This window comes from Arabidopsis thaliana (assembly GCF_000001735.4).
Source record: "Arabidopsis thaliana chromosome 1 sequence".
In the NCBI taxonomy this organism is placed as follows: Eukaryota; Viridiplantae; Streptophyta; class Magnoliopsida; order Brassicales; family Brassicaceae; genus Arabidopsis; species Arabidopsis thaliana.
This window is the reverse complement of record NC_003070.9, coordinates 15,846,504-15,868,456: the sequence shown is the minus strand read 5'-3', so window position 1 is coordinate 15,868,456 and position 21,953 is coordinate 15,846,504. Positions and strand designations below refer to the sequence as shown.

The following is a 21,953-nucleotide window of genomic DNA, read 5'->3' as shown; positions in this document are numbered from 1 at the left end:
TTCAATGTTTGAATCAGATCTGATTTAGATTCTCCTATTTCGAATAAGACTCTCAGCAAATAAAAACATGACTAAATATTTTAAATAATTTAAGGTTTATGGTAAATATTTGCGAGGGAAGTGCTACGACAGACTTGCAAACCTCTCGCAAAGACCTCGCAATGTTGAATCAATTTGAAAAAATACAAGAAAACACTACTTAAAATTATTCAGATTAGTTATTCTGAATCATTAGGAAGTTAAATATCTACATTAGAATCTAATTTCATCTCAAAAACTTTAAATGTGCATTTTTCCCAAATACATCAATGATGAACTTATGTGTTTTCAATAATATGAATCAGAAGTGTTTAACATCTTCAATATGAAATGTTGATATTGAAACATATACAATATGTTTTTGTGCATCACCATATAATCAACTTGTATGATTATACAGTCATTTAGATTTACATTTATAAATGGAAATCAAAGATCCCAAATCACTTCTATGTATTTTAGGGTTTAGGGTAAAGATTTGCGAGATTTTTGCGGGTGGTTTGCGAGGGTTGATACTGTTCATTGCAAAGTACTTGTACTTTCCTCGCAAATTTGCGAGGAAGCAGTCTCTCGCAATATTTGCGAGGGATTAGCAACGTGCGTCCGTGGTGTAGCAAAATACCTGCAATTCTCTCGCAAATTTGCGAGGGATTCTTTCCCTCGCAATTGTTCCTCGCAAAACGACTGTTTTCTTGTAGTGCCTGTAGCATTCTTCAACAAAATTCTCATATGCTATCCCTTTGTACAATACAGCAGTCAAGGCATGTGCATTGTTTGCTTCAAGACATTTATTGAAAAAATGATAATAGATCGAGTGTGGCATTGACCACCACATGAAATACCGAGATCTGTCAAGTCGGACACAACATAGTGTTTCCTCTGAATACACAACCGCCTTAAATACCAGACCTTCCTTAATCAAATTTTTCAATGCATTCACGTCATCTTCAGTCAGGTAGCTAACAATTTTAGCAAGCAATGGAAGGGGCATGTGAAATTTTTTGAATGGCAGTTTTCTGGCCAAAAAATAAAAACCCAATCAGACAATATAAATAAAAGTATACCGTAGGAGAGATTATGTATTTTGTGTTGTTTGCAAAAACCATTTTTACACTACAACCGGCTGATGGTTCACTGCTGCATTTCTGCCTTCTCATAATTGATATGTTTGCTCGCAAGAAATCAAATAATGAGTAAATTCGAAAACGGAGAGAAATTGTGGATACTTATAAAAAAAAGGATATGGTTTATATTCTTCTATTCTTCTACTTCCTTTCATTTTGCCCCACAAACAGAGATTTGAAAAGCAGAATATTCCCTATCTTAACCATTTCGCAAGTGTTACGGAGATCAGTTTTGATTTGGAGACATAATGTAAAAGAAAATATTCCTAATTTACTTAACTAAAAATCAAAAAGTTTTTGTGGATATGTAGATCATGTGGTAGTTATCCAGAGAATATTATTATTCTCTTTTGCCTTGAAAGACCAATCTAAATTTACTTCCCTTCGTAACATTGATAAACTTCGGTATTTCGGGAATATTCCCACCTTCACAACTACAACTTTTAATAAACCTGAAAACTATAATAATTAATCTAACCATAATAATATCTAGCTACAAAACCATCACGATTCGTTTAAGTTTCTTCCATACTCCATTCCATAAGTTTCAACTTCAAAACATAGAAATTATGCTCACATTAACGAAGGTCGACAAGAGTGAACCCTCATTTGTTTCAGGTGTCAAAAAGGTAGTCCAGCGTAACATAAACTATAGTTTTCTACGTTTGACATTCAACGTAAACATAAACCAATTGTTTGCTTTCGTTTTTATTTTTTACCCGGGTTGCTTTTATCCCTGAAATTCACATCCCGGCACCAGTACTTGCTAAAATTATTAGCTACGGTGCTGAAGATGGCGTGGATGCTTTGAAATCCTTGGTGAAGGCTGGACCATTATTTAAAGTGGCTGTGTATTCGAAGGAAACTCTAAGTTGTGTCCGCCTTGACAAATCTCGTTATTATATGTGGTGGTCCATGACGCACTCCATCTATTATCATTTCTTCACAAAATGTCTTGAAGCCAAAAATCCACATGCTTTGAATGTTGTATTGTACAAACCAATAGCATATGGGAATTTTGCTGCCGAATGCTATAGAGCTACCTTATGGGCGGAGCTTTACGGAGAGTATGGAGGATAGAAATCAATGTGTTCATAATGTGATGTCCATCGTTATCTAATCATGTACATTTCTATACGTGATAAATCTTATATCTTTAGAATGTGTGATTCTCCTGTTGTGCCATTGTTCTGTTTTAAGAATTCATCTCACCTCTATTTAATCCTAGGTAAATTCAAACCCCCAACTAACTTTGTTGGTTGTCATAAAAGTGTTGAGCACGTTTGTATAAGCTAATTCCCCAGAAATGATTCTCAATTGCTAACCCTGTTTCGTGGACATGTTATCTTGGACAGAACATTGTAATGGAAAAAGTTTATGAACACACATATTAATTGATGATATCCGCAACCTGCTTCAAGACGAATTTCCGAGGTCAAGACGAATTTCTGCTTAGTACAAGACCCATTAAATCCCCATATCGTATTTCAAACTCTATTTACTTTTAATGAACATTCAAAGAAACAACGCTTCTTTATTACAAGTTACATCGTTTAATTCATTCAATGAATCAACGCGTCGATATTACAGGTTACATCGTTTCACTGTTTATGCTTCCATCAAATAAACCCTTTCATTTTGTATAAATACCTCTGCTACTAGTGACTTCATCAAGACAACCACATCACAAACGCAAAACAAGAGCTTAACATATTTCTCAGTTTTCGTTACTCTTTACTTCTCCTTTTCACGATGGTTCAACATCACTGTCGGTACGAGTTGTCTCCGATGGTTACTGGTTGGACGATCTATGTCATGGTATTGAGAATTTACAAAAAGTTTCTTAACCCGAACGCTTTCGAACTACGTCTTGTCTTGGCCGATGAATGGGTAAACAATTTTATCCAATTTCTTTTGCAATTTGCAGATTTTTTCTTTACCCGTGTATCCCTCAACCCCTAAAATATTGTTTTAACAGGGCACCCAAATAGAAGCAACAATCGGATCTCGTTTCTGTGCCTTCTACTTTGACAGGATCGAAGAGAATCAATGGAAAACGATAACTACGTTTATCGTTCGACCTAACTGCGAAGCAATAAGAACAACTCCTCATGAGTTTCGCATTCTATTCATGGATCAAACCATGCCTTGGTTGGTAAGTAATAGCTTCTTCATAAACTCCATTCACTTTTTTCAAAACATTTATTTTTTAAAAACAGATATCTCCGACATATCTCTTATAGATGTTCTTGGGGGCGCTCGTTGATGTTGGAATTCTGACTATTACCGCAAGTAACGGGAATGATGTGGCCGGATTCAAGCTGCCGTTCAAAATCCTGGATAAAAAGTACAATTCTTCACCATCAATTTCAGTTTATTTCAAACATCTCATGTTTATACATATTTGTAGTAAAGTGAGTTTATAATCTCATATTTTTACTGATTTTCAGCAAGGATATATTGCTATGCAAGGCTTATAGAGAAATTGCAGTGGACTTGGAGAAAAGATTTCTAGCATTTCGCAATAACAATGTTGTTATTGCACTTGCTTGGTGGAAGATTGTTAGATATTATGCATGTGCTCACCGTTTGAAGATTGTTAACCATGCACCTATATCAACCATGTATCCCGAACCTGATGTTGAGGAAGTAAAGAAATTAAAATGGTTGTCGACTAATGGAAGATGATTAGAACTATTACAATGCTTGTTGCTTAAAATTGTTATCTCATATTCTTCTTTTTTTGACCTCTTATGTTTTCCTCCAACATAATTTCACTCTTTTAGTTGTAATATTTTTATAATTTGTCAAAAAAAAAAGTTGTAGTATTTTTATAAGTGATATTATATATTAATAATAAAGTTTTTCTTTATTCATAATTTCTCTTTTGTAATTAATGCAACAAATACTTGATTAAGTAGTACAGTTGTAATCCGGTGTCTGAATTAAGTTCACCTACGAAACATTTATGAACTGTTTTATAGCTGAAGAATTACCCACGTACAGTATCATAACTGTTTGTACAACGTCAAACTATAATTACTTACTCAAATTGTTTGAACTTCTTAATCTGTTGTTCTGACTTTGTTATGTGAATTCTCGTTTGCATTCCATCTACATTTCTATATAAGTTAAGTCTTATCCTTTTAACTATATTGTTTGTCTTTAATGACTTCGGTCTATGAATGTATAACCTAATTTCTTCTCATGTTTACGAAAAAAAAGAAAAAAAAGTAGAACCTAAATCCCCATAAATGAGTTCCGTTTGAATTGCCTGTAACAATACATTGTACCATGTCTATATATTATATTATAGACCATGCGTATATATCTGCTTGGACGTTGTAGTATGGACATATCTAATTTACTACAATTATTGCCATGAAAAATTATTTGGAATTTTTGTAGGAGCCACTAATTATATTCAGTAACCCATCGCGCCACAACACTCCACCCTCTTAAGTGATCCATAGTATTAGGGTTCCCATTTCATCACAATCTCAAATCCGTTCCCATCAGCCTGGTTCGCTCCTCTTTAATTATTGGGGTTTCTTCATTACTGGCGATCACGAAGCGCCCTTGCCCCTGTTAGGGGAAATCAATTTGCCGTCTAGCCTCTTCGTCAACCTTTGGTTCAATTTAACTTACAGGTAATGTTTACTCAATAAATTTCTCAATCCAATTGAGACACTCATTTTCTATAGACTGAAATTGAACCAAAAATTGCAAAATTTAATTTTGAATTGGTATATAGCCTCCAAAATTCAGTGTTAACGTTCGTACTCATTTTCTCTCAGCCTCCTCCGTTCCCTGATTTCCACATGCCTGATCACGTAGCTGCTAAAATAGTTAGCTTAGTTTCCGAGGACGGTGTAGATATGTTAAATGCTTGGATTCAATCAGGACCAGATGGCAAAGCCGCTGTTTTTTCAAGTGAAACTCTTTCTTCTATTCGACTAGATAAGTCCCCTTTTCTTTATTCATATGGCTCAAGAATCGTCTAGTTATCACATGTTTTACACCAAATGCCTCGCCTTAAAAAATCCTTACGCCCTATATCTTCAGAGTTTAGTGCTGGCATTTCATATGTTTGAGCTCCAGGAAGCAATTGCTATATTAGATGGCATAAAAGACGTTTTCCTACATACTGGTCTACTTTACATCATGTTCCATAGTTGCGCTGGATCAATTCCGTGGGAATTTTGTATTCAGTACAAGCGAAGGTATTACCAATTTAGTGAAGTCGACTTATTCGCAGATAAACTAATGTTCCATATCACCGAGGTTGGTCCACGTCGCCAAGGGACATACAAAAATTTCTGGGAGTTCGAGGATTACGGTGAGTGTTGGTCGGACCATCAGAACCTCAATGAGTACTAGGGACAATGGTGTAGCACATGTATCTACTATTACATGTCCCAAGAAATTGCACTCATTTCATAAATAATACTTTCAGAAGTACCAATTTCATTTATGGTCATCTTATCGTTCTTCTCAATTGCAGACAAAATTATGAATCCTAGTTTTTATTCTTGATTTAATGTATTAGTTTGTTTTGCATTTTTCGGCAACTTTATTTAATATATTGTTCGAGTCTTCACCTTTAAGGTGTAACAGGTATTATACACATAATTAACTTTGTTCAGAACTATGAATTGCATTTTTGTATATGAATTTATTAATGGAATAGAAGTGGTAACTTTTACATTAATATAAAACTGCACCTATACTTCCCACTAAGCTTCATCCCTCATGATTGTGAATTATTAAGAGAAATTTTCAATAAATTACTCTGTTTTTATTACTTTGTTTTTAACCGTTTTGCTCAGTACAAATCCTTCTCTCTCCAACACATCTTACTCTTTCGTTCTTCGCAACAGATTGATAAAATGAGTACATCATCCAAATGTCTACACTCTATCACACAACCTATCAACACACATGTTTAATTTTACATCCATAGAAACAATTTAGTTTTCATTCATTCCACAAAGTATATGTAACTTCTCTAACTTTTCATATGCGTTGTCAACAGAGGAAGATCGCCAGCTTATACATTCCGGAACCAATTCTCGCACTAATTGTTAGCTACGTTTCACAAGAAGGAATTGAGGCTCTGAAAAACTGGATTAAATCTGGTCATGATGGGAAATCTGCAGCTTTCTCTGTCGAGACACTCTCCCGAGTTCGTTTAGACAAAAGCCCCGACTTCATCAACATGTCTTCCCCCGACTCTATTCACTTCTCATTCTACTCAAAATGTCTTGCAAAACAAAATCCTTACGCTATGTATCTCCAGAGCTTGAGGCTAGGGTTCGGTTCTCTCGACCTAATCGGCGCCATTTCATTATTGAATGATTGTAAAGAGGTCATTCCTATAGCCAACCTTCTTTACATTGCTCTAAACCGCTGCGCATGTAACAAAGTATTAGACGCTTTTAATACTTTCAAACGAGAGAACAAGTGTTTTCCCGATGTAGATAGCATGGCCAAGACACTTATTGGCCACATTTCTGTTTTGGAACCAAAACAATTCGGATCTTACGTTGAGCTCTTTCATTATGAGGATTATCCACACTGTTGGCTCATGCATGAATTTTACAAAGAATATAATGGCGAGAGATGTTCAGATTGCATCTACTACTTCCTCTTCAGAGACATCCTTTTGCTTTCCTAGTTTATTAAGAAACATCATTTACCCATTTTCAGATGTACATCGTTTTTTTTTCTACTTTATATAGTTTATTAATGTAATCTTATTATGAAGTTGTATGTAACTTATAAACTAGTGAACATCTTTCTCGGTTTTCATGACTGATAGAGACTCTTTCGAGTTTGCAGCATGCATAGCAAAATTTTATGACTAAACTAATTCCAAAATTACTAACGATCGGTTATATCTGATTGGTCTGGTGTATGTGGATAGAAATATAAATATTCATTTTCTATCTACATGGAAATATTCAGAGACATCCCTTTCATTACCAAGTTTATCAAGGTTTTTCTATTAGAAAAAACTAAGCTATATAAAATGAAATCACATGTATTTGTCGATATTCTATAATATCCAATTCACTAAATGGCCACATTTTCTATTCAAAACCAACAAAATTCTAACCTTACATGCACTTTTACATTACGATGCTTTTAGCAGAAATTTGCAATTGCATGAGTTTTAAAAAAGAATATAATGGGAAAAGATGTTTGTTTACATGGCTAATAGGTTCTCCTTTGATTTATTAATCTGAGCTGATCTGAAAATATCTTTTTCACTATAACTAATTTTTCAACATATATTTGTTTACATGACTGATAGGGTATCTTTCAATATTGAAGCATAAAAATTGAACAAATTTTCCAATTAGATCTAAATAACTCAAACGATTGGATATGATTTGATGGTCAACTATATTTGGATAGAAAACTGAAATATTCGATTTTCATCTACGTGTACCTATTCTGAGACATTCTTGCGAGTCCCTGGTGTAACATAAACAGTATAAATAATTAAACCTAATTAGCATCCAATACCCAATAAATATTTCGATTTTTTACACCTACGCATTACATTACAAAAGAAAAATAATTAATATCCTAAATAGCAATCTCAAAGCCATCCACCTTAACAACTTGTTCAAATTGGATTTGTACAACTTGTCGTGTTATGACTCGTACCTTTGCACCTCGAGCACCGGTTCTGCTGCGTCCTTCCAGTCTTAGGTTTCAACATTTACCATGTACAAACCACATTATGCATTAGGTTTTAACGATCAAATAGAAAGGACTACTTTAGCTTAATTTTTTCCTAACCTTGTATTTCCCTGTTGATGGAATTCTGGCTACCTTTGGCCTCCCTAATGGTCTCGTTGTATATGGTGGCAACATCGATTTGTGTTCAAGCTCTTCTGGTATTTCTTCGTCTATTCCAATTGCTTCAGGGAATACTGCTTCCCGGTAACTCGAAACCTTGTAGGAAATTTTATAACTATTCGCAGCCACCAAAGCATGACTACAAGGGATCTTGAGTTTATCATAACTCTTGCAAGTGCACTGCTTCTTTTCAAGATCAACAACATTTCTTCCACCTAACATGCCATTTATCTCGTAGCTCCAGTTGGTGATCCTCCCAACCTTGCTTCCATTAGTTGTTAACATGTTTTTTGTTATTTGCTTGTCAACTTCCGAAGGAACGGGACCTTTATGTTCGAGAGACTTCTTCTGACGCGCATTAAACCATCTAGTTAACATAGACCTGATAAATCTTATCAACCCCACAATATGTGACGATCGGCCTTTGTTTAACGCCTTGTTTAACGTCTTTGCTATAATGCTAGTCATCAGATTTAAACGATGTCCCCTGAAATATAACCTTGTCCAATTAGCCATTTCTATATCATGTAGATACTTACCGCAATTTTGGTTCATGGATTCAATCTGTCCATAAAGCTCTTTAAACTTTGTACTGGTAGCCGCATATCCTGCGTTTTTTACTAACTGCGTCAAAGCTTTGTTCTTGTACTTAGCTTGGATATTCCTACAAAGGTGAATAATACAAGCCCCATGATTTGCTTGCCGAAAAACTCTCTTAACAGTAACAAGGATTGACGAGTGTCTATCTGATAATATAGTTAGAGTTTTGTTGTCTGCAGTGATCCGCTCCAACTTCGTAAAGAACCAAGTCCAAGAATCGTCATTCTCGCTGTCCACAACAGCAAATCCAAGTGGATAGACTTGGAAGTTTGCATCATGATCACTCGCTGTTAGTAACACCCCCCCCCCCACCTTTGTACTTTCCTTTCAAATGTGTTCCACCTACAACCAATATCCTTCTCAAATGCTAAAATCTTGCTATCGAGGCACCAAAAGCTAAACACAGATACAAAAACCCCTCTTTGCTTTCATCTTCAACATCTTTTTGGGTTTCTATATGTGTTATTGTTCCCGAATTAGTTAGCCTCAGTAGATGCAAATATTCAGCCAGATAGCAATATGATTCTTCATTACTCCCGGCAACATTAGTTAAAGCTGATTTCCTAGCTCTCCAACACTTGCTGTATGACGCAGAGACTCTCAAATCTTATAGAACTAGTTGTTGTAGATCCATCGGGACAGGACCGGACGAAGCATCACTGTACTTGGCCTTAAAGACGGATGCAATAACTTTTGATGTTGCCTTCTGCATGAATTGTCCTCTCGTCTCTAACGAATATGTGTGTTGTAGACTTGCTTTCTTAATTTCAAAGTAGCCAGTACCTTTCATGAGTGTCGCCAAAATTCTCCAATCACATTTCTCATCTGAACAACTAAGAACAAATTAATTCCACTTTGTTCTTGTTTGCTTGAAATGAAACATGTTCTTGATCGCATATATAGCCAAACCGATTTGGCAATCTTCTTTGCTTGCATACACTTTTCCCTTGTATATCCCTTTGCCATCATCCTCTATATCCAAATAAGGTGTGTTCTCTATCTCATACTCGATGTCTTCAAATAATGGTGGGATATCAAACTCCTCATCATCAACTTCCTCCAACTTCCTTGCTCTAGCTCTCAATCCGTGAGAGCTCCCAACTCTACAACCAACCTTAGCTTTTGCAGCCCATTCCGTTTTTACTCTCTGCATCGTTTACACCTGAACCTTCACCATTCAAAAACACAGCGTGGTCAAAGACTCCACTACCTGTGCACTAAACAACTTTATCCGCACTGGTGCCTACCTTATCATTTAAACCCTGAAAACTCACGTGTTTATTATTTTTCCCTTGTACCTTGCATCTACTCCACCCTTAGACATCAACTCTTCAGCATTTGAGCCACCATAATCATCCGACAGGAAATTACCCCAAAACTCTTTATCAAATCCGCCACAGGGCATAGTATCATCAGAAATATCTATCCCATCTTCAGTTTCCTCTATATTGTGTTGTCGACAAAAATTCATCCACAAAAAAGTCATCTTCATCATCAACAATAACATCTTTGTTAGATTTCAGCCCACCGCTTCTTGCTATTTGTTTTTTCTGCTTCGTGTAATGCATCCATGAATTCTTCATCTACAGAAGTCACCAGAACAATAGGAGATTTTGAAACACTAGAAGATATATCCCCAGAACATGTGTCAGCATTTCTCGAACCACTAGCTGTATCATACAAACTTTCAACTTTCCGTTTTGCACTACCTGTGGGTGTTTCACAACTCAAATTCGGTGTATCAACCTTCTCTTCAAACTTCCCAAACAAGTTAAGACCCCTGTTTTCTCTAAGGGTCTTTAGATAGTATTGAAGTCCAACCTCGCTTGTAACCAGAACCGGTGGAGTCTTATCCTTTGTTGCAAATATATTCTTATTCGGTACAGAGTAACTTAACATAGGATTAACACCCTTAACGCCAAACGCCTACATGATTGCTTCGTTCAACGCAACCAATGTTATTCCCTCATGAATTGGTACAACCCTGGAGAAAAGTTGGTTACATATCTCCAATTTCCACTTTCTATTCGAAGAACAAAACCACTCTCCACAAATAACCATGATATAGTCGTCCATCGAACCCTAGTCATATAAACAAAATTTTTTTTTGGTTAGATTCTGATTTAAGTAACAAAATAGAATGTACGACATTAATAATAATTTAATGATATCAGTTTTCAACAATCGTACCTCCTGCACCATGAAAGTTGGCCAAAGATTGAAGATTAAAACCCAGAATCTTATGTGTTTCAAGGGATCTCGTGTTTCAGTTTTTGGTTATTCGAAAAGCTGGGGAGGTTTGTTAGTTTAATCTCAACCGTTTAAACTGTTAATATCCGACGATCCTCGTTCCTTAATAACCGGTCATTGTAAACCGCATACGAAAACCGTATTTTAACCCAATTCTAACGAAACCAATAACCGGTTTGGAATGATATCTGAATCGAATTTGAGGGGGTATATATATGTCTTTTTCTCTAAAAGGAAGGAAAAGTGCCTCTAGTTTTAAAAGTGTCTATAGTGCATAAAGTTTCTCGGAAAGTGCCTCATTGTCCTACATTCCCTAGAAAAAAAGCTGTGGCGACTTTTGAATACTCCTAAAGTCCTAGAAGTCATGTGCCAATCACCTCCTAAATAATTTAAGGATAGTTTGCAAAATGAAGAGACAAATAAGTTGAGATTAATGTGTGAAATAACAATATCTTTTTTTTTAAAAGAGATTTGCAAAAATAACTTTTTCCTATTAGGTCATTTTTAAAACTTTCTCCTCTTTTGCGGAAAATGATTATGTTACCCTCAATGAAAGATTAGGTAGGTGATTGGTTCGTCTGTAACAGTAGATTTATTGCAGTAGAATTTTTGATGTAGGTGTAGGTTTAATTGCTATAGAAATTAGGTTGTAGGTTTTGTTAATATAATATTAATACTTAAAAAAATTGGTTCTAGAAATAAGATTTTGGTTGTATGTATTTTTAAACAAAAAAATATTATTGGTACATTGTACTTATGTTTTATATAATATTATTCACAAATATCAATATAATATATATATATATATATATATATATATATATATATATATTAAGAAACAATTTGAGTTATACATATATCATAAAGTAGATATTTACCTACTATATTTATCTATAAAATTAAATTTAATATATATATATGAAAACTATAGTAATGTTTTAAAGAAAATAAAAAGTAAAGTGAAAATAAAAAGAGAAAAAGGTACAGACCTTCTAAAGACCATAAAATTATGCTTTAGAAAAACTTGTACTTACAGCCAAAATAATTACAAAATTATTATTTGGACTGTGAGAAAAAATAAGAAAGCTACAACATGATTGTTTCAATTCTGAGGGTGTAACTTTTTTAGTGGCTTTATAAATTTTCTACAATCCAACCAATCATAGGATTTTCTTCCTCTCTTCTCTTCGACACACAATTCTTCTTCCCCGACAGCGATTTCCTATTTGAAGATTCGACGAAAAAATTGCCAGATCCGGTGAAGAAACTTTTCGGCTAAGATTCTATGGTAAATATGATTCTCAGTTGTGCAATTTCTGGTGGATTTGCTAACAATTAATACTCTTGCAAATCACCCTAAATCTTATAGTTTAGATCTCGATTTTGATTTATTTTGTATATTGTTTCACATATGGATTTAGAGAGCAAAATTCTACCTTTACCTGAGCAAATCTATAAACAAGGAGAAGAATCGATTCAATAGGGATTGTTTTGCAACATTCGGATTGGTCTCTAGTTAAGAGAGTGGAGAATGCCCTAGGCGATACATTCCTTGGTCCATTAATTGATTTAGCACCAAGAATGAAGGCAAAGAAAGGAGTAAAATTTTTGGGGAACATTTTTCATTACCTTAAGCTGCAAAGAGTCAAGACAAAAGGTTTAACTCTTTGGTTTAGAGTTGATTCCCAACCACTCCGGTTCTTCATGAGAGAATTTTTCCTCACGACAGGTAACTTAAAGGAGTATATATGATTTACAATCGTTTTAAAGGATAAATAGTGGTATAAACTGATTTACAAGGGATATTAAAAGCTTTTAAAATGGATTTACATGATTTACAATTAATTTTAAAGTATAAACAAGTGGTATTGAATGATTTACAATGGATATGAAAAGCTTTTAAAAAGGGTTTACATGATATTCAATCAGTTTTAAAGGAGACGAAAGTGGTATAAAATGATTTACAAGAAATACTAAAAGCTTTTAAAAGGGGTTTACATGTGAAGGAAGTGGCTCATATTGTTTTGAAGATTAGCCTAAGTATATGGAAGACTCTCGGTCAAAGAGAGGGTTAAGTCAACACTCTCAGAAGAAAGCCATGTGAGACGCACGTGGATCGAGTTGCCAAAATTGTAACGGACTTGAAGGCATTTCAGTGATTTCGCATTGTTTTGTTAGCTTATCTTCTTCTTCCTCTTTCGAGTTTGTTAGATTGGAGAGTTTGTTACCGATTAAGAGAGAGGTTAGAGAGAGAGAAAGCTCTGAGTGTGAGAGTTGTTGTACGATACACTGATTCCAAAGTTCTAGTGGATTTCCGGAGATAACTTCGGCGAGACGTAGCGTTTTCCGGTTAAGGAAATGTGAACTCGTTAAACCTCTGTGTCATCGTTCTTTGACTTTCTCTATTGTTCAATCTATTTACAAACGAGAGCCGAGTTCGAATAGAGTGATTGTGAGTTGAGTATTGAAGATTAAACCTCACAAATTGGTATAAGAGTTTACGGTTGTTAAGGAAGATAGAATTCGAGATGGCTGGAACTTCGATCATAATCTTTGATGGATCAAGAGACTTCTCATTGTAAAAGACACGAATCATGGCTCATCTTAGCGTCATCGTATTGAAAGACTGTGATTGGGAAGACTCCACCACCTCTTACTGAGGAAAAAGAGGAAGATCCTGAGAAGTGGAAGAAGAGAGATGTTGATGAAGCATCAAGACTCGAACGCTGTGATATGATAAAGCGAAGAATGTTATTTTCTTAATGTTGCAGATAAAGTCTTGAAGAAGATCGAGTTGTGTGAAACTGCAGCTTACGCATGGACAACTCTAGATTGATTGTTCATGATTTGATCCTTATCGCATAGAGTGTATACTCAATTGAGTTTCTATACATTCCGATGCAAGAAAATAAGAAGATCGATGAGAATATTGATGATTTCCTAAAGATCGTAGTAGATCTTAATCATATTCAGATTGAAGTAAGAGATGAGGTTCAAGCGATCTTACTGTTGAGTTCTTTACCTTCTAGGTATGATGGTCTAGTTGAGACAATGAAGTATAGTAATAGCAGAGAGAAGTTAAGGTTAAATGATGTGATGGTTGCAGCAAGAGATAAAGAAAGGGAAATGTCTCAGAATAATAGGCTTATAGCTGAAGGTCACTATGCTCGCAGAAGACCAGTTGGTAAGAACAATAATCAGGGGAATAAAGGCAAGAATAGGTCTTGGTCTAAGTCTGCGGATGGTAAAAGAGTGTGTTGGATTTGTGGCAAGGAAAAGCACTTCAACGAGCAGTGTTATAAGTGGTTAGAAAGAAACAAACCAAAGTAGCAGGGTTCTGACAATGGAGAGTCAAGTTTGGCTAAGTCCAGTGGGAATCATGACCCTGCAATGCTGTCGATGGCCACTGAAGAGAACTTGGTAGCTACAGATAGCATTGCAGATGAATGGGTGATAAGGTTCAAATTACCCTAAGAACTACTCTCTCAAATAAGAGATCAATTGCAGTATTTAAGGATCGATTTCCACAAAGTTCTTTTGTTCAAACAATGAGTTGAATGTCGAGATTAAGCTAGCAGGTAATGATTGAAATAAAAAGAGAACAAAGTAAAAAGACAGCAGATTGATTGGTTGTAAACGATTAAATAAAGAGCTAGGAACATAGTATTCCCAGGAAACTATTGGTTAGTAGATCTAATAAAAGCTAAGTTGCTATCGAACCATTCTTAAACTCAAACTCTAATTATGGAATAACCAGTGGTGTTCGGCGAAATTCCCTATGTCTATAGCTAAGAATAACCGGAGAAGCCGAGAGATCATTAACCTAAACATGCATTCTAAACGAGTTCAATTGTTCACCTTAGTAGATAGGCCGATTCTTATTACACACCTATAAACCAGGCTCATCAAATAATAGATCCAACTACATATACCTATGGTGGACATATCTATTATCTGGATTCAAGATCTAGTTAATTACTCTAGATCTAGCATTAAGTATAATCAAAGATGAAGAATTCTACAAATAACCTAGCAAAGGGGACGATCTACTAAACCATATGAATCCCTAATGAGAAACCCTATTCCTAACAAGAAAACTACTCAGACATATTGAATGAAACAAACAACATGATTGAATAAGAAAGTATAAACACAACAAATAAGATAAGAGTAAGAAGGGATCTCTTCACTGTATTAAGAACTGAATGAATCTCTGAAAACAATGGATGAATAGCTTATGTCTCTCAAAATAGGGATTTGCAAAGAAATTGATAAAAGGAACTTAGGTCTAAACAATAACCCATAAAACTATATATAAGCCCTATAAAACGTCTAGAGACTAATAACGCAAATAGGGAAGTCTTCTGAGGCAAATTTCCTCTTCTGTGAATTTGAAAGCGTCATGGACTTTGCTGGGCCGAAACTGGTGTCGATCGACACCAGGAGTGTGTGGATCGACACTCTCTCTGAATCCGGAATCCGAAATCGTCCTTAGCTTCCTTTTCCTTAGCTTTTGCTCCAAAATGTCCCCTCATCTCCATTGTTGTCCCAATGCATAAAATACCTGAAAAGACACTAAAAGACTCGAGAAATAACATAAAGACTGAAAATCCTATACCTAAAACATAGATAAAATTGGTAAAAATAGGGATATAACAATGGGTGCTTGACACGGGATGCTCTTTCCATATGACCCCAAGAAGAGACTTGTTCAAAGATTTTAAAGAACTGAGTTCAGGTTTTGTCAAGACGGGCAATGATACTTATTCTGAGGTTAAGGGTATTGGCAATATCAAGATAAGAAACTGTGATGGGACTCAAGTAGTCCTTACTGATGTGAGATATGATATAACCCTATTTTTACTGCTTTTAGCTATGATTTAGGTATAGGTTTTAAAGTCTATATGTTATTTCTAGAGTCTTATCTAGTCTTTTTCAGGTCTTTACATGTTTGGGATTCATTTGGAGATAATGGAACATTCTGGAGGAAAACAAAGAATTTATGATGTTGAAAAAATCTGGAAACTAAAAAGCGCGTAGGTGTAGAACGACACCACCCCTGGTGTCGAGCGACACCAATTGAAAGACGCAACTTATTGAAGTTTTGAAGATTTCAAATTTGGCCCAGAACATTGTCCTATGTTTAATGAAGGCCCATCACATTTTTAAGACATATATATCTAGTTTTTAGGTCAATGAAGGCCCATCACATTTTTAAGACATATATATCACATTTTTAAGACATATATATCTAGTTTTTAGGTCAATATTCGCTTTGGGAGGCTATTTCCTTTTTCTATTCTGTTTTTGGGAGCAAAACCCTGTGGAGACTCCCTTTAGAGAAGATTCTTCTAAACTATTTTCTCTTGTTATTTTCTTATAAGATTTCTATTCTAATCATGTTGTTTGCTACAATCTCCATGCTGAAGTAGTTTTCTTGTTATGTTTAGGGTTTCTCATTAGGGATTTAGATGATTTAGTAGATTTCCCCCTTGCTAGGTTATATGTAGGATTTTTCATCTTGATTATTCTTAATGCTAGTTCTAGAATAGCTAACTAGAACTGATATTAGAGAATAGATATGCCCACCATAGGTACTTGCTATTTGATCTATCATAGATGAGCCTAAGCATTTAAGAAAGAACATGTAGGCTCATAGAAGGGCTCCAGTTTAGATACTAGGTGAACTAATCAAACTTGATAATAATGAGTTTCTCCTGTTTTAGGATTTCTCGGCTTCTCCTGTTATCTGAACTCTAAGTATAGAGAGTTTCGCAGAACACCACTGGTTACTCTAAAATTATAGTTTGAGTTCGAGAAAGGTGCGATAATAACCTAGCTATTTCTAGATCTACTATCATCTATCTCCTAAGAATACCCTAAACCTGACTCTTTTCCTATCTTATTTACACCTTCACCTATATTGCTTTTCTTTATTTCTTATTTTATAATCTATTGGTCTAGCTTAATTGAAATCATCATAAGTCTATTGTGTGAACATCGAGAGCTCAGTGGAATTTGATCCTTAAGTGCTAACGACGAGCTCTTATTTGAGAGAGTAAGCTTAAGGCAATTTGAGCTATATCAAATTTGGCGGTGTTGCCGGGGATCTCTTTGCTTCACCATTAGACTAGGTGTCGATTTAAGTCTAGACTTTTCTTTTCTTCTTTTTCGTTTTCTTGTGTTTCAGGAGCTTCAAAAATTCAATTGCAACACAAAGATGTTGATAGTAATACCTGTTTCTGTAGGAGTGTTAAGGGAGAGAGCTGGCCAAGCATACAACGAGGATGGTCGGAAAATCGATGAGTAGGGAAACCTGATACATGATTTTGCCGATTGTGACGATCGAGACCACCTGGGTGTCGCTCGACACCAAGGCGAATACAGAGCTGCAGCTATTGCAGAAGGGCGTGCTATTTAACTAGATGACTACACCACGCCTGATATGTTCTATGCTAGTCATTCCAGCTATTCTAGTCACCAAGCCCACCCTCCACCCACTTCTACGATTAGGATGGAATACATGCTAGAATAGATTCTTAAGGGCCAAGTGATGACGAATCAACGGATTGATAGTCTGTACGATGAAGTTTAGGACTTGAATGCTCGGATCAATAGAGAGGATGTTAGTGTAGTTCAGTCAGAGAGTAGAATTCAGCACCAGACCTTAAAGGAACCACTCACGACTGCTTGCCACAATGATTTGCAGAACCAATCGACACTAAGTCACAGTGTCGATCGACATGACCTCGATGTCGATCGACACTCTTCTGGAACAGACAATGCTTCAGCGTTTAACGGAGCGAAATCGAGCGGGCTTGATACCGAAGTGTCAACAACAAATGATAGTGTCGATGAACAATGGGCAAGGACAACACCATAATATGTTAAGATTCCACCGGTTGAATAAACTGAGCAGATTATCCTTGAACATAGATGTAACAGCTGTTTCACGCTTTGTAAACAGCTTCTATCAGAGTTACCTTATGTAGACTTCATGAACCTGGAGTATGTACTTTATGATTATATATGGGAGATGCTATCGAAAGGTATTAGTGCTAAGGACGCGAGCTTGCTTAACGCTGAAATCATTGCACTTCTGATGTATGATGCTCCATAGACGATGAAAGACAAGCTGGCAACACATATCTCTACAATAGTTAATACCATCATGCCCGATCTAGGCAGTTGTGTACTCGATAACTCTGTATCTATAGAGAGTCCAATTGCTTTGAATGAGTGTGATGTGGTTATGCCTCTTGACATGGACAGGTTGAAGAAGTCACCCACAATAGATGGTCATGCACTCTTTGTAGAGCACTCCATAGACACTGGTATTGATATAGATAAGGTTCATGGTACAAGCTGGCAGCTATAGAAAGCAAGTCACGATCTAATTGCTGAGAATGGATCTGCAGCGATGGTGTCGATCGACACCACCACCAGTATCAATCGACACCACCACCAGTGTCGATTGACACCACCACCAGTGTCGATCGACACCCCACACAGGCTGAGCCAAAGTTCTTTGTTAGAGCTGGTTTTCGAGTTGAGTTCACTGCTGATACTCTAAGCACTATAGTCACGTCACCTACTGCACCATTACTCCTTGATCCACCTCTGAAACGGCAAAGGTACTCATCTCCTCCTCCTAAACCTCCAGATATCATCAATAAGACTTTGAAATATCCAGATCTGTTTTACGGCTCAGCAAGCCACGAGTTTCTCGTTGAGGGCTTGTTCTTTCTTTTCATGATTGTGCAAGTAAAAGAAGTCGACCACCCATACCTCTGTCCTGCCCTGCTGACATTCCTCACTTCCTTGGTAGATCGCACACACCGACTACTTATACGCTACCTTTGATGATGCGAGGTTCTACTAGGAAGTATTTACTTCCTCCATCTGATCCACCTGATCCCCAAACTCCACCAAAGTCAAGGTATTGACTCTAAACAAGCGCTTAGTGGGAGGCAACCCACTAGAAAGTTTTTTTTTTTTTTTTTTTCGTTTTTCTTTTATTTTTCTCGCTTACTCTGGATTTGAATGTCACTGGGGACAGTGTCATTTAAGTCTGGGGGAGGCATTTACTAACTACATTTTTCTTTTTGAGTCTTATTCTTACTCTTATTTTTATTTTTAAGTCGTTTTATTGAGTCAAAATTTTGTTAGGAATTATGATCTTTTTTCTTTAGATTATTGCCTGGTTGATTAATGCTGCAGGTTCGACTCAATCCGACAATTGGAAAATCCAGATGGAAAATCAACAAACTTGAGGATATCTTGGTTTCCAACACAATCCATTAAGGCTGGAGCTAATCTCACTGCTCTTCCTTTTACCTCTTCAAACGGTTAGTATTCATAGATCTTGACTCCTTGTTCATACCTGATATTGAGACCAATGTGAAAAAGAAAGTGTTCCTCTCCCCATAAAAAAGAAAATGAAAATGAGAGATTGACAGGATTTTCAGATAGTGTATAGGGGAAGGAATGTTTCCAATGATCCCATTATTATACATTATTTGGAATGATCAATTACAAAGGTTGGAAAATGTCGAGGGTGTCGATCCAGTATGCGAGTTCCCCTTTGTTTACTGTCTAAAAAGAATAAGTCTGGGGGAGAGAAAGTACACCAAAGAAACAATAATATGAAGAATGGTCGATTTTTCACAGTATAGTACTGGAATGAGTCTAGAATGATCTTGAATGTTAGCTTATTTGATAAGACCCAACGATGAAATCCTGGTAGATATAGTTGTGGAACTTAGGTATGAAATCTAGAATATTGTGTAAGCTTGCAGAGAAGTACATGTTGGTTAGAATTTGATTAGACTTGCTAGGCATATGGATTTAGTTAGAATGATCATGGTAATAGGCTAGAGAATGTTGGGAGTTCCTTTATTTTCAAACCTCTTCCACGGGTTCGGCTTTTGTGTTTTGCTTGAGGGCAAGCAAAAGCTAAGTCTGGGGAGTTGATATAACCCTATTTTTACTGCTTTTATCTATGATTTAGGTATAGGTTTTAGAGTCTATTTGTTATTTCTAGAGTATTTTCTCGTCCTTTTCAGGTCTTTACATGTTTGAGATTCATTTGGAGATAATGGAGCATTCTGGAGGAAAAAAGAGAATTTATGCTGATGAAAAAATCTGGAAACTAAAAAGCGCGTAGGTGTCGAACGACACCACCCCTGGTGTCGAGCGACACCAATACCTGACGGTAATTGAAAGACGCAACTTATTGAAGTTCTGAAGATTTCTAAATTCGGCCTAGAACATTCTCGTATGTTTAATGAAGGCCCAGCACGTTTTTAAGACATATATATATATATATATCTAGTTTTCAGGTCAATGTTTAGACCCAAAGCTTTGGGAGGCTATTCCCTTTTTCTATTCTGTTTTTGCGAGCAAAACCCTGTGGAGACTCCTTTTAGAGAAGATTCTTCTAACTATTTTCTGTTGTTATATTCTTATAAGATTTCTATTCTAATCATGTTGTTAGCTACAATTTCCATGCTTGAGTAGTTTTTCTGTTATGTTTAGGGTTTCTCATTAGGGATTTAGATGATTTAATAGATTCCCCCTTACTAGGTTATTTGTAGGATTCTTCATCTTGATTGTTCTTAAAGCTAGTTCTAGAGTAGCTAACTAGAACTTGATATTAGATAATAGGTATGCCCACCATAGGTACTTGCTATTTGATTCATCATAGATGAGCCTAAGCATTTAAGAAAGAACAGGTAGGTTCATAGAAGGGCTCTAGTTTTGATACTAGGTGAACTAATGAAACTTGATAATAATACATGCTTTAGTATAGGGTTTCTCGGCTTCTCTGGTTATCTTAACTCTAAGTATAGAGAGTTTTGCGGAACACCACCGGTTACTCTAAAATCATAGTTTGAGTTCGAGAACGGTGCGATAACAACCTAGCTATTTCTAGATCTACTATCATCTATCACCTGAGAATACCCTAAACCTGACTCTATTCCCATCTTATTTACATCTTGACCTTTATTGCTTTTCTTTATTTCTTATTATATAATCTATTGTTCTAGTTTAATTGAAATCATTGATAAGTGTGTATTTTGCATGTTTTGAGCATCCATTTGTCATCATTTTAGCATCATATCTTCACTGTTTTATACCATTTCACAACATTTATCATCACTTTGCGTGTTTAGGATAGTTTTGCATGCATGTTGCATATTTGCGTTGATTTCAGGTGATTTGGAGTTGTTGACGAGCTATCTGGAAGAAGCGGACATGATCATGACAAACCACTCGACCACCAGGTCGAGTAGAAGACATCACCACTTCACCTCACCACTCGACCCCGAGGTCGAGTGCCATCATCTCCATCACCAGACCGTCACTCGATCACTTCACTCGACCATGAGGTCGAGTGTCTTCACCTCCATCATCAGACAACCACTCGACCTACTCACTTTACCAAGAGGTCGAGTATCTCCACCACACCACTCGACTGCATACTCGATGACAAGCTTCAGAGCCTTCTTCATTCTGCACTCAACCAGACACTCGAGCACAAGGAAGAAAAGAAGACTCCAGCTATTCACTCGACCTATCACTCGACCACGTGGGTCGAGTACAGTTCTTAACCCGTCCAAATACTTCGTCGTTTTGGGTATTAGGGTTTCGGGATATTTGGCTATAAGTAGCATGTATTTCTCATTTTCGAAAGGAAGAAGTTTTTAATCTAGTTTTATTTCCGCAGCCCTTTTGTTCTAGACTTTTTGTAATCCGGATTTCTCTTTATCTATTCAGTATTCAGTATTCAGTTTCTGTTCTTGATTTTCGTTTACTGTTGTTCATTCTGTTATCATACTGCTGTTACACTGCTGTTATCATGTCTTCAACCTGTTTAACGTTTATGCTTTCTGTTATGATGTCTGAGTAGTGAATAGGTTTCTGAGGATGGGTTAGAGTAGTGTAGAATTCTCAGTATGCTAGGTGATTGAGTATTGATTGATATATCCCTTCAGGATTAGTTGTTCTTAATGCCTATTGCTTTCTGATCAACTGGAATTTGAGCCCAGACATTTCCGCGCCTAAAAG

The 21,953-nt window shown here is 36.2% G+C and overlaps 7 pseudogenes across 7 annotated transcripts; 6 read left to right on the top strand and 1 right to left on the bottom strand.

Moving 5' to 3' along the window:
- Positions 1–2,915: 2,915 nt before the first annotated feature.
- Positions 2,916–3,851, top strand: AT1G42400 (annotated as a pseudogene; the record flags this gene model as incomplete). Its single annotated transcript has 4 exons — positions 2,916–3,053; positions 3,142–3,318; positions 3,407–3,510; positions 3,614–3,851.
- Positions 3,852–4,654: 803 nt separating this feature from the next.
- Positions 4,655–5,599, top strand: AT1G42396 (annotated as a pseudogene; the record flags this gene model as incomplete). Its single annotated transcript has 1 exon — positions 4,655–5,599.
- A 584-nt stretch (positions 5,600–6,183) lies between these two features.
- Positions 6,184–6,840, top strand: AT1G42393 (annotated as a pseudogene; the record flags this gene model as incomplete). Its single annotated transcript has 1 exon — positions 6,184–6,840.
- Positions 6,841–7,607: 767 nt separating this feature from the next.
- AT1G42390 lies at positions 7,608–10,709 on the bottom strand (annotated as a pseudogene; the record flags this gene model as incomplete). Its single annotated transcript has 1 exon — positions 7,608–10,709.
- A 1,585-nt stretch (positions 10,710–12,294) lies between these two features.
- On the top strand, positions 12,295–12,612 carry AT1G42385 (annotated as a pseudogene; the record flags this gene model as incomplete). Its single annotated transcript has 1 exon — positions 12,295–12,612.
- An 865-nt stretch (positions 12,613–13,477) lies between these two features.
- AT1G42380 lies at positions 13,478–15,764 on the top strand (annotated as a pseudogene; the record flags this gene model as incomplete). Its single annotated transcript has 1 exon — positions 13,478–15,764.
- A 1,339-nt stretch (positions 15,765–17,103) lies between these two features.
- AT1G42377 lies at positions 17,104–19,224 on the top strand (annotated as a pseudogene; the record flags this gene model as incomplete). Its single annotated transcript has 1 exon — positions 17,104–19,224.
- Between the last annotated feature and the right edge of the window lie 2,729 nt (positions 19,225–21,953).